This window comes from Perissodus microlepis, chromosome 6, assembly GCF_051167445.1.
Source record: "Perissodus microlepis isolate ML-2025 ecotype Zambia chromosome 6, ASM5116744v1, whole genome shotgun sequence".
Lineage (NCBI taxonomy): Eukaryota > Metazoa > Chordata > Actinopteri > Cichliformes > Cichlidae > Perissodus > Perissodus microlepis.
The window spans coordinates 567,156-580,882 of NC_140466.1; the positions used below are offsets into that span (position 1 = coordinate 567,156).

At 45.6% G+C, this 13,727-nt stretch overlaps 1 pseudogene across 1 annotated transcript in view; it reads left to right on the forward strand.

The window, feature by feature from the left end:
* LOC146384718 (uncharacterized) overlaps nucleotides 1-13,727 on the forward strand; it is a 37,633-nt pseudogene that overhangs the window by 19,440 nt on the left and 4,466 nt on the right. Inside the window, exons 4-11 of the transcript XR_014800368.1 lie at nucleotides 538-833; nucleotides 966-1,164; nucleotides 1,451-1,531; nucleotides 2,034-3,889; nucleotides 4,086-4,259; nucleotides 4,446-4,619; nucleotides 4,729-4,902; nucleotides 12,133-12,306. The product of XR_014800368.1 is annotated as an uncharacterized LOC146384718 (transcript). The remainder of the gene's footprint in view (nucleotides 1-537; nucleotides 834-965; nucleotides 1,165-1,450; nucleotides 1,532-2,033; nucleotides 3,890-4,085; nucleotides 4,260-4,445; nucleotides 4,620-4,728; nucleotides 4,903-12,132; nucleotides 12,307-13,727) is intronic.

The window sequence follows — 13,727 nt, forward strand, 5'->3', positions numbered from 1 at the left end:
TAATTGGACTGTGTGTCAGTATGCAATCGCGGCCGGTAGGGACATGCGAGGTCTGTGCGGTGCTCAGCGGAGGAGTCAGTGGGGCCTTCTCGGGAGACCCCACCGGCTCCAGTTACACCCATTACCATTAATGGAGGTCCTGTTCGAGCGCATTGGCATGGACCTCATCGGGCCATTTCACACGGCTATCGCTTTGTGTTAGTTCTGGTGGATTTGCAAGGCAATATCCAGAAACAGTGCCACTGCACACCATTTCTGCTAAGTGTGGCACAGGTGCTATTTCAGGTCATCTCTTGAGTCGGTATCCTGAAAAAGATACTGACTGACCAAAGAACTTCATAGATGTCTAGCTTTATGAATTGTAGGGCATTAAGCCTACCACCCTCAGTATGACGGGCTGGTGGAGCGGCTGAATAAGACCTTAATGTCCGTGATTCGGAAGTTCGTTCACGAAGATGAACGCAACTGGGATCGTTGGTTGGACTCCAGATTCCACCATTCCTGCCTCCCTTCATTTGTGATGACCATCGCACACAGGCGTGGATGTGGATGTTGTGGATGTTGCTGCATTGCAACAGCATTTTGCAAATGTGTTCTCCCCCTTACCCAGCTGTATGACTGTTATGGTGCATCAATTTGACAAGCGGCCTGGCGTGATGGTGCGTTCACGACCCTACAGGTTACTGGAGCACAGAAGACAAATCATGCAAAGGGAATTGGCGGAAGTTTTGAAGCTGGGAGTAATAGAAGAGTCACACATCGCTTGGTGTAGCCCCATAGTGCTGGTAGTGAAGAAAGATGGATCTATATGGTTCTGTGTAGACTATCGCAAGGTGAATGAGGTGTCACAGTTTGATGCTTATCCCATGCCGATGCTGGATTTAACCGAGGGCTACTGGCAGATTGCCTGGTCTGCAGAGTCGAAGTAAAAAAGGGCCTTCTCCACTCTTTACGGTTTGTACCAGTTCGTTACACTAATGTTCGGCTTGTTCGGAGCCCCTGCCACCTTCCAGCGTCTCAGAGACTGGTTGCTGCGTCCTTATGCTGCAGCCGACCTGGAAGACATCATCATCAATAGTGACACTTGGGCGGAGCATATGCAGCGGGTGGTAGTGGTCCTGAAGTCCCTGAGGCAGGCGGGGTTCACGGCCAACCCAAAAAAGTGTGTGGTTGGACGGAGGGACGTATAGTTTCTGGGGTACCAATTGGGTTGTGAGCATGTGCAGCCACAGATGGATAAAACAGCAGCTATTGCATCCTGTCCGCGTCTCAAGACTGGCTAGGCCGGATGGCTCCCCGGCACAAGTTGGGCGGTGTGGGTGTGGGTGGGGGGGGCACTGTGTGGTTGGTGGCTCAGCTGCAGGGGAGGAGTGGAGCAGCAGGTTCAGGGTTTCGTGTCAGGGAGGCTGGTTTTGCACAGCCAGTGAGCATTTTGCATTCCCTATTTCAGTAGCAGCCAGGCCTGGAGAGGAGGCTGCTGCTGGAGAAGAGCACTGGAGCCAGGGCAGTGTGCACTGGAAGGTCCCAAAAGGTGACATAAAGAAGATTGTGTGATAACAATAAAAAAACACAAACCACAGTTACGGAGTTGTGTCAGGTCCTTCTGAGATCACAGAAGTACTTTATGAGGATGGTCAGAGGGCAGAGGGGAGAATACACAAGTAAACTGCTGTTGCAATGCAGCAACATCTGCTGCGTGGGCTTTAATTGTCACAAGGAAGTGAGGCCACCTCATAATGAGCATTACCTGCTTGCTGTGTGACAACATAGGTTCCTTACACCTAGCAAGTAGTTTCATCCAGAAGGCTGGATCCAGGGCCAGGGATTCACTAAATTCAGTACCCTGAGGACATTTTAACTCTGGCTTAACATTTTTTTTTTATTTTTACCAGTGCTGTTGTATTATTGATCTTCCTCTGAACAATGAAAGCTTAACTTTATGGAACTTTTTGTTTACTGCTTCCAACAACAACATCGGTATTTGTGAAATATACACATCACACTTTGTATTTTTCCCCTCATGTTTGATACAGATGTGGTGGTTCCAGTACCAGAGCCTCGCCCAATCAAGTTTTTCCAGCAAATGCTTCAATCAAACTTCCAGGACAAGTTTATGTGCGCACAAGAAGGTTGGGCAGAAGATAAACAGCGTCTGGTTGATATCTACACAGAGCTGTACATCACAGCTGGGTATGATGTACATATCAGCACACAGCATGAGATCCGGCAGATTGAGAAAGTATGGAAGCCAGCAGAGCCAGACAAACCTATTAGACCCACAGACATGTTCAAACATCCTTCAGGAGGCTACAGACCCATCAAAACAGTGATGACCAATGGAATTGCAGGAATTGGAGAAACTTTCCTTGTTCACAAGTTTGTTTTGGACTGGGCTGAACAAAGATCCAATCAAGATGTGCATCTGATTTTCCCCTTCACCTTCCGTCAGCTGAATCCTCTGAAGGGAGAAAAGTTCAGTTTGGCAGAGCTCATTCATGAATGCATCCCAGAAACTGTAGGCATCCCACAGGAGGCTCTTAATTACATCTTTACAGATGTTCAGTCATCAGGAATCACCAACTATGACAAGAGTAAATTCAAACTTCTGTTTGTGTTTGATGGGCTGGATGAGAGCCGCCTTCATCTCGACCTTCATTCTGAAGACATTCGCTCTGTCGATGTAACAAACGCAACTAAAACAGATGTCCTGCTGAGGAAACTCATCAATGGGAAACTGCTACGTTCTGCTCGCATCTGGGTAACCACACGGCCTGCAGCGGCCAATCAGATCCCTCGAGAGTTTATCAGCAGTACAACAGAGGTCAGGGGGTTCACAGACCCACAGAAAGAGGAGTACTTCAGGAAGAGAGTCAAAGGTAAGGAGGAGGCTGACAAACTCATCTCCCATATCGAGACATCACGAAGCCTCCACATCATGTGCCACATCCCAGTCTTCTGCTGGATCACTGCAACAGTTCTGGAGGATGTGTTAAGAACGCCAGAGAGGGAGGAGAGCTGCCCAAGACTCTGACTGAGATGTACGCAGAGTTCCTGGTGTTTCAGATTGATCGGACAAAAGAAAAGTATGGCCCAGAGAAGAGCATTCAATGCATTAAGTCATTAGCAAAACTGGCCTTTGAGCAGCTGGAAAAGGGCAACCTGATCTTCTATGAGAAGGATCTGAGAGAGAGTGGCATTGATTTCAGTGAAGCCTCGGTGTGCTCAGGAGTGTTCACAGAGATCTTCAAAGAAGATCGAGGAAGGAAAGGGAAAGACAAGATGTTCAGCTTCGTCCATCTGAGCGTTCAGGAGTTTCTGGCTGCTCTTTATGTGAGGATGTCGCTTAACAACAGTAACATAAATGTGATGCCTTTACCACAGCCCTCAATGCGCAATCTTCAACTGCTTTTAAGTAAAACATCTTCAAAGAAGAGCCACAGGATTTCCACTGACAGGGCCTTACAGAGTCCAAACGGACACCTGGACTTGTTCCTTCGCTTCCTCTTGGGTCTTTCACTGCAGACCAATCAGGATAAATTACAGAGCCTACTGAAAAAAACAGACTGTTTGTCAAAAACCAACCAGAAAACAATCCAGTATATCAAGGAGAAGCTCAGTGAGAATCTGTCTCCAGAGAGAAACATTAATCTTCTCCACTGTCTGAATGAACTAAATGATCGTTCTCTAATAGAGGAGATCCAACAGTATCTAAGTTCAGGAAGCCTCTCCACATATGAACTTTCTCCAGCTCAGTGGTCAGCTCTGGTCTTCATCTTACTGTCATCAGAAGAACATCTGCATGTTTTTGACCTAAGAAATATTCTGCTTCTGCTTCAGAAGAAGCTTTTTTGAGGCTTTTGCCAGTGGTTAAAGCCTCCACCAAAGCTCTGTAGGTGCACAGATAACCAGATATTGCAATGGCATCACAGGTGCTAGTTTTTGTTAAATTATTTAAATTATGTAAAACTAATAGTCATTATATCTCATGAGGAAATTTGTTCAAACAATAATATAATTATTCATTTTATATTTACTACAGTAGTTTTTTTTATAGCATATAAACAGCATCACTATTTCCTCTACAGATTGAGTGGCTGTATTCTGTCAGAGAGAAGCTGTGAAGCTTTGTCTTCAGTTCTCAGTTCCCAGTCCTCCAATCTGAGAGAACTGGACTTGAGTAACAACAATTTGCAGGGATTGGGTCTGAAGTTGCTCTCTGCAATACTGGAGACTCCTCACTGTACACTACAGAGCCTCAGGTAAGCTGAAATGTTGTATTATAATGCTGCAGTGGATTGTGTTCCATGTTTATCATTTATCATCATTGTTTGTTTGTACTTAGACTCATAAACACAACTGTATAGGAATCAATGCTGTCTGACTGCAAACAGGTGGACAGTATATAAATGCAAGCATATTTATTGCTGTTCGTTGCTTTCTGTCAGGTTGAATCAAACCAATCTCACAGCAAAATGCTGCCAGGACTTCTCACTATTTCTCAACTCCCAGTTCTCCAGTCTGAGAGACCTGGACCTGAGTAACAATGACCTGAAGGATTCAGGAGTGAGTCTACTCTCTGCTGGAATGGTTCATCATCACTGTAACCTACAGACGCTCAGGTCAGATCACATTGTGAAATATCTATGTAGTGCTCTGTTGCACTATTTATACTTACCTTGATTATAAAAAGATAAACTAAGGCTACAAGAATTTTTTTTTTTTCATCAGGTTGAATCGAACTGGCCTTACAGAGAAATGCTGCCACCAATTGTCGTTAGTACTCAGCTCCCAGGTGTTAAGTCTGAGAATGCTGGACGTGAGTAACAACGATCTGCGCGATTTAGGCGTGAAGCTACTCTCTGCTGGACTGAAGGATTCTGACTGTGCACTAGAGACTCTCAAGTAAGAAGATTACCCCTTGCAAACAGGAGGAAACTGTAATTGTTTTTATATATTGCTCCAGAATTATGTTTGGCAAAATCGGCTCATTTTGTTACTCTAAAACAGTACAAGAGTTGACTTCAGCCTTCACAATAACTTCTAAGATTATTTGAGTAGATTGATTTAAAATATAGCTCTAATCCATTCACTAATAACTGTGGCAAAGGACATCTAACCCCTAACTGCTAACTACAGGGAGTGCAGAATTATTAGGCAAGTTGTATTTTTGAGGAATGATTTTATTATTGAACAACAACCATGTTCTCAATGAACCCAAAAAACTCATTAATATCAAAGCTGAATGTTTTTGGAAGTAGTTTTTAGTTTGTTTTTAGTTTTAGCTATTTTAGGGGGATATCTGTGTGTGCAGGTGACTATTACTGTGCATAATTATTAGGCAACTTAACAAAAAACAAATATATACCCATTTCAATTATTTATTTTTACCAGTGAAACCAATATAACATCTCCACATTCACAAATATACATTTCTGACATTCAAAACAAAAACAAATCAGCGACCAATATAGCCACTTTTCTTTGCAAGGACACTCAAAAGCCTGCCATCCATGGATTCTGTCAGTGTTTTGATCTGTTCACCATCAACATTGCATGCAGCAGCAACCACAGCCTCCCAGACACTGTTCAGAGAGGTGTACTGTTTTCCCTCCTTGTAAATCTCACATTTGATGATGGACCACAGGTTCTCAATGGGGTTCAGATCAGGTGAACAAGGAGGCCATGTCATTAGTTTTCCTTCTTTTATACCCTTTCTTGCCAGCCACGCTGTGGAGTACTTGGACGCGTGTGATGGAGCATTGTCCTGCATGAAAATCATGTTTTTCTTGAAGGATGCAGACTTCTTCCTGTACCACTGCTTGAAGAAGGTGTCTTCCAGAAACTGGCAGTAGGACTGGGAGTTGAGCTTGACTCCATCCTCAACCCGAAAAGGCCCCACAAGCTCATCTTTGATGATACCAGCCCAAACCAGTACTCCACCTCCACCTTGCTGGCGTCTGAGTCGGACTGGAGCTCTCTGCCCTTTACCAATCCAGCCACAGGCCCATCCATCTGGCCCATCAAGACTCACTCTTATTTCATCAGTCTATAAAACCTTAGAAAAACCAGTCTTGAGATATTTCTTGGCCCAGTCTTGACGTTTCAGCTTGTGTGTCTTGTTCAGTGGTGGTCGTCTTTCAGCCTTTCTTACCTTGGCCATGTCTCTGAGTATTGCACACCTTGTGCTTTTGGGCACTCCAGTGATGTTGCAGCTCTGAAATATGGCCAAACTGGTGGCAAGTGGCATCTTGGCAGCTGCACGCTTGACTTTTCTCAGTTCATGGGCAGTTATTTTGCGCCTTGGTTTTTCCACATGCTTCTTGCGACCCTGTTGACTATTTTGAATGAAACGCTTGATTGTTCGATGATCACGCTTCATGATCACGATGACTGCTGCATCCCTCTGCAAGATATCTCACTATTTTTGACTTTTCTGAGCCCGTCAAGTCCTTCTTTTGACCCATTTTGCCAAAGGAAAGGACGTTGCCTAATAATTATGCACACCTGATATAGGGTGTTGATGTCATTAGACCACACCCCTTCTCATTACAGAGATGCACATCACCTAATATGCTTAATTGGTAGTAGGCTTTCGAGCCTATACAGCTTGGAGTAAGACAACATGCATGAAGAGGATGATGTGGACAAAATACTCATTTGCCTAATAATTCTGCACTCCCTGTATTTTCTTTGTAAGTTTGCATCTTTGCAAACTTTCAATACCTATGAGAGTGCTTTGGTTAACCACTAAATTGCCTTGCTGAGTCACAGCAGTTACAGTAGCTCTTTCATGCTTTGTTGTTTTGTTATTTGTCACTTCTTTTTTTACTCCTGGGATTTTCATTTTTTTGTTATTTTAGAGTCCAGTGTTTACACACAAGACTAAATTACGGTACTGAGCATGTCAGTGATACTACATGGAACAGCACTTGTTATCATTGACGAGCTACAGAGGAGACAACTGGGCTGAGAGATGAGTTAGCTCCGGAGCTGGTGATGAGAGAGATGAGGAAATTTAAGCTGACCATTCCACTGTCATTATGTGATGTCCTTGGACAATATGAAGGATGACCTCAGAGCACTTATTAAGACCCAGAAAATACTAAATGTTAAGTATGATGGGTTTCACAGAAAGGTTTTTAGGAGGGATGTCGATTTGAATAGTAAGAGGAAACATGTAGAAAGTGCACTGAAGACATCCTATGTCAGATTTCACCTGGATTAACAAGGTCTGTGTCAGGTGCAGAGGAACTAGGATACATTGACGAGAAGTGGAACAAGAATCCATAAGTGAACAAGGGATGAGAATGGGGACCTGTTGGAATGGAAAGTAATTCCAGCTCAAAGGGTTACATGAAGAGGATGTGGATCCTATGGACACCCAACATTTGGACCAATGGCAAAACAACTGGTAGTTTAGTGTTCCTTAGAGATTGATGAGGTACAACACAAGTGCTACGGCAAGGGGGTGCCAGGACGTCAGGTCGTCATCATCCCCACCCTCCTAGATTGGGTGACATTCTTGAGATGCTTAGCTACAACTTGAACAGCCAAAATCAAGATAGCACAGAAGTTAGTGGCAGAAAGTTGTGATTAAGAAATGGGTGACTAAGAAGCACAGCAAGCTGTCCATACCTGAGGCCTTGGGAACTGCTAAGCAAAGACTCACAGCTACCCATTTGAAGAGGTATATGAGAAAGTTGGAAGCCAGGAGAATAAACCAACTGTTCTCCACTGATGTGTAGTGTCAATGGCAGGAAAACAATTTGAGAGCAGCCCCATCAAAGTTGGAGACTGAGGAATACTAGAAGACCATATGGGAGAAGACTCAACTTATAACAACAATGTTCAATGGCTAGTGGATCTAAGAGCAATCTCCCTGAACAGGATCCAGTAACCATCACAGTGGGAGACATCCAAGAAAGAGTCTCAAGTATGAAGAGATGGACAGTACCAGCCCTTGACATGACGATAACTGCATTCCACATGTGTCTAGCAGCACAAATATACCTGCTGCTAATGGATGAGACATACCCAGAATGGCTAACTGATAGCCCTAATCCTCAAGGATTATCAGGAGGGAAAAGTCCCATCCTGCCTCAGCTCCTGTACTAGAATTATATAAGATCAACAGGAACCTTAGGCCACCTTCAAGCAAATTACACCATAAAGTGAGAGATTTACCAAAGAGATGCTTTGTCCTTACTGCTGTTATGCATAGGCCTGAACCACCTCAGCCAGATCGTTGACAAGAGAGGCTACGGATACCGACTACAGAATGGAGCAATTGTTAGCCACCTCCTCTCTTTGGATGACATCAAGCTGAATGCCAGGAGTGGAGAAGACATCGAGGGATTCATACCACTAGGATGTAGAGCAGCGACATCAGAATGTCATTCAGATTAGAGAAGTGTAGTCGGATAGTAACAAAGAGAGGGAAGGTAGTCAGAAGTGAGGAGATTACATTACCAGATAGTAAGGACAGTTACAAGTACCTGGGGCACCACAGGCAAATTGGAACCATGAAGAGGTCTCTAGGAAAGCTGCAACCACCAAGTACCTGCAGAGGGTCAGGCAAGTCCTGAGGAGTCAGCTGAACGTAAGTAAGAACAAGATCCAGGCTATCAACACCCACGCCCTGCCTGTGATCAGGCACCTTGCTGGGCAAAGAAGGAGATAGAAGCCACTGACATTAAGACATGAAAGCTCTTTACCATGCATGGAGGGTTTTACTCCAAATCCAGCACCCTGAGGCTATATGCCAAACGGAAGGAAGGAGGCCGGGGACTGGTGAGTGTCAGTACCACAGTCCAGGATGAGACATCAAAGATCCATAAGTACATCAGGGAAATGGCAACAATTGATCATAAGCTCTGTGAATACCTCAGGCAGCAGACACCTCAAAAAGAAGAAGAGAATGAGTCTAAGAGGATTGGAAAGAAAAGCATCTGGACTTCTTTAAGTTTCTTGAAGACGTTTCATCCAAGAAGCTTCTTTAGTTCTAAGAGCAACTGGTGAAGAGTCCTAGGTATTTAAGTCCTATTGGGAGTGTCCCCAAGAGTGTCGTGGACCCCCTATTGATCCTCTACCTAATCACATGAGCCAAGATGTGAAAACAGGTGTAGGTCAAAATCAGCCAGGGTTTCAGATGTGCTCATTGTGAGACCTAGCCCTACACTATCATGTGATTTACTGAGGTCAGAAGGCCCAGGATGTGAGTGGGCGTTAAGGCGTCTGGGAAGATCTCAAACTGGATTATAGATTGCAGACAGTTGGTGTCATAAGCCCTGATTGTGACCCCCAACTGTTGTCACACCTTGGCTCGTGTGATTAGGTAGAGGATCAGTAGGAGGTCCATGACCCTCTTGGGGGGGCACTCCCATAGTGCTTAAAATCTGGGACTCTCCACCAGTTGATATTAGAACTGAAGAAGCTTCTTGGATGAAATGTCTTCAAGAAAGTTAAGGAAGTCCAGACGCTTTTCTTTCCAAGCTCCTTAGACTACGATGACCTGGAGGACTGAGAACCTTCACAGACACAAGAGGAAAAATAACAGTAGCCATCATGGAAAAACAGCACAGAGGCACTAATCACTGACAACACCTGGCAAGACCCCAGGTGCAGGCTATGTAAAGATACCCCTGAGACAATCCAGCACATAACAGCAGGCTATGAGGTGCCAGCAGGCAGTGCATACATGGAACGCCATAACCAAGTCGCTGGTATAGCATATAGGAACATCTGTGTTGAGTATGGCCTGGACGTCCCGAGGTTGAATCGGGATATGCCCCCTAGAGTGGTTGAGAATGACTGAGCTGAGATCCTGTGGGACGTCCAGAAACAGACAAAAGGGTGACAGCTATCCAACGGGACACAGTAGTTGTTAATACATTTAGCTATACTGAGTCATAGCAACATTAGGGAGGAACATGAGAAGCTGAGAGACGAGCTGGAGAAGATGTGGAGGGTGAAGGTAACAGTGGTCCCAGTGGTAATCAGAGCATTCAGTGCAGGGACCCCCAAGCTAGGTGAGTGGCTCCAGCAGATCCAGGAACAACATCTGAGATCTCTGTCCAGAAAAGCGCAGCCCTAGGAACAGCAAAATAAAGCAAAACAATGCTCCCTCACCCTGCTCACTGCTCAGTTAACACACAATGACACACCTGAGTATTTACTCAGGCTACAATAACTTTGGACACTTGATTCAGTAAAAGCACTGTGCACATCATGTTCTTTCCTCCCCACACTCTCATAACCTGTACATATTTCTTAATTTCAAATGTGTATTCTATATCTGTAGTTAGTTATTGTACAGGGTGGGCCATTTATATGGATACACCGTAATAACATGGGAATGGTTGGTGATATTAAAGTCCTGTTTGTGGCACATTAGTATATGTGAGGGGGCAAACTCCTCAAGATGGGTGGTGACCATGGTGGCCATTTAGAAGTCAGCCATCTTGGATACAACTTTTGTTTTTTCAATAGGAAGAGGGCCATGTGACACATCAAACTTATTGGTAATGTCACAAGAAAAACACTGGTGTGCTTGGTTTCAACGTAACTTTATTCTTTCATGAGTTATTTACAAGTTTCTGACCACTTATAAAATGTGTTCAATGTGCTGCCCATTGTGTTGGATTGTCAATGCAACCCTCTTCTCCCACTCTTCACACACTGATAGCAACACCGCAGGAGAAATGGCAGCACAGGCATCCAGTATCCATAGTTTCAGGTGCTGCACATCTCGTATCTTCACACCATAGACAATTGCCTTCAGATGACCCCAAAGATAAAAGTCTAAGGGGGTCAGATTGGGAGACCTTGGGGGCCATTCAACTGGCCCACGACGACCAATCCACTTTCCAGGAAACTGTTCATCTAGGAATGCTCGGACCTGCACCCATAATGTGGTGGTGCACCATCTTGCTGGAAAAACTCAGGGAACGTGCCAGCTTCAGTGCATAAAGAGGGAAACACATCATCATGTAGCAATTTCAAATATCCAGTGGCCTTGAGGTTTCCATTGATGAAGAATGGACACACTATCGTTGTACCCCATATACCACACCAAACCATCACTTTTGTTGTTCCCACAGTCTTGGAGGGATCCATCCAATGTGGGTTAGTGTCAGACCAATAGCGGTGGTTTTGTTTGTTAACTTCACCATTCACATAAAAGTTTGCCTCATCACTGAACAAAATCTTCTGCATGAACTGAGGGTCCTGTTCCAGTTTTTGTTTTGCCCATTCTGCAAATTCTGTGCGCCGATCTGGGTCATCCTCGTTGAGATGCTGCAGTAGCTGGAGTTTGTAAGGGTGCCATTTGTGAGTAGCTGATATCCGCCGAAGGCATGTTCGACTAATGCCACTCTTAGCAAATCCAACACTGAACCAGTTTCACGAAACTTAGCAAGCAGTTTGCTGACTGTAGCATGGGAGATGGGTGGTCTCGTAGGGTGTCTTGCATTGAAATCTGCTGCAATGACCCGGTTACTGCGTTCACCAGAGATCAACACAATTTCGATCCGCTCCTCACGTGTTAACCTCTTCGACATGTCAATGGCTGTGAACAAAGAGAAACTTGTAAATAACTCATGAAAGAATAAAGTTACGTTGAAACCAAGCACACCAGTGTTTTTCTTGTGACATTACCAATAAGTTTGATGTGTCACATGGCCCTCTTCCTATTGAAAAAACAAAAGTTGTATCCAAGATGGCCGACTTCTACTTGGCCACCATGGTCACCACCCATCTTGAGGAGTTTGCCCCCTCACATATACTAATGTGCCACAAACAGGACTTTAATATCACCAACCATTCCCATGTTATTATGGTGTATCCATATAAATGGCCCACCCTGTATATTAATGTTGTGTGCATTTATTTTGATATACAATGCACTTATTATATATTATGTAAATATATAGAGAAAAAATCCTATCCTTTAGTTCTGTATTAGAGTTTTCACCATTATACTAAGACAAAATCATACACAGATACTCTTTTCATTATTTTTTATATTTTTAAGTTGCAACAAAATAACGATTGAAAAATAAAAGCTAAGATAGGGTGTGTGTGTGTGTGTGTGTGTGTGTGTGTGTGTGTGTGTGTGTGTGTGTGTGTCTCCAGGCTGTCAGGCTGCCAGATCACAGAGGAGGGCTGTACTTCTCTGGCCTCATCTCTGAATTCCAATCCTTCCCATCTCAGAGAGCTGGATCTGAGCTACAATCACCCAGGAGACTCAGGAGTGAAGCTTCTTTCTGCTGGGCTGAAGGATCCTCAGTGGAGACTTGAAACTCTCTGGTATGAACAGCACACTGGCAGGCTGACGCCTTTCAACTCACCGTCTGCTCCAACAGTGCAGACTGACAGTAAACTGATGAGCTGAGTCCCTGTCCTCACTCATTACATTCATTTCAGTCATGTTTTCAACACTGCTCCAAAATAACTGAGAAGGTTAGTTATCAGCTTACATAGTTACTCACTACCTCGGTACTTGGTATTGTGGAGGTAAGCTTCAACGACACAGAGCTCTCAGTTCTCACTCCTTCTTTATTCGTCTCCAACATCAACTGAGCATATCGCGCCACAAAACACAGGAACACACTTCCTATACACTGGGTGTGAGTGGAGCCCTCTAGTGGTCCACCACACATGCCCCCCCCGAACACCCAGCAGAACTAGTCCAGGACCTGGGGCTTAAGCAAACGGCCGGAACGGCTGAACCGGGGGGGTGGGGAACTGACAGAGGGCAACCCAGCCCGGGAGCGAGGCTGGCACTGGCGGTCAGAAAAAGCTGCAGACGACTCGGACTCCGTTGATTTTGGGTCGCTCCTGGGGGAAAAAACAGAATCCATCAGCCCGGTGGCAGGTGGGCGGCCGTGGCGAGGGGCCTGGGCCGGGACCAACTGATCCTCCTGCATAACATGTGCAGGCTTAAGTCTGTCAACAGAGACAACCTCCTGCCGACCGCCAAAGTCCAAAATGAAATGTTTGTCGCCTGGTTTAAGAACCCTGTATGGCCCGTCATATGGTGGACGCAGCGGAGTCCTATGGGCATCGTGCCTGACGAAAACGAAACGAGCAGAGTCCAACGAACTCGGAACAAAAGTGTCAGGCAGGCAGTGGTGCACAGGACCAGGAACAGGAAAGGAGTCTCTTGGGGGGCGAAAAGGCAACAAAGAGGTATCGAAACATGGGGGAGGGCTCTCAGGTAAGAATTCCCCGGGGACCCGGAGAGGCTGGCCGAGGACCAGTTCAGCCGGGGAAACCCCGAGGTCTTCTTTAACCGCGCTACGCAATCCCAGCAAAACCCACGGAAGACGGTCGACCCAGTCGCCACTTGTTAAGGAAGCCCGGAGTGCGGCCTTAAGTGACCGGTGAAACCGTTCGCACATCCCATTAGCTTGCGGGTGGTATGCTGTGGTGCGGTGGACCTTGACCCCCAGACCGTCAGCCATAGCAGACCAAAGCTCAGAAACAAACTGGGGGCCCCTGTCCGAGGTAATGTCAGCAGGGGGACCGAAACGTGAAACCCACGTTGACAAAAATGCCCTGGCCACCGTCACCGCTGTCGTGGACGCCAGGGGTACCGCCTCCGGCCACCTGGTCGTGCGGTCCACCACAGTCAAAAGGTGCGTGAAACCCTGTGACTGCGGCAAGGGACCAACCAGGTCCACATGAACGTGATCGAAACGCCTACCCGGGACACGGAAAGGTTCAAG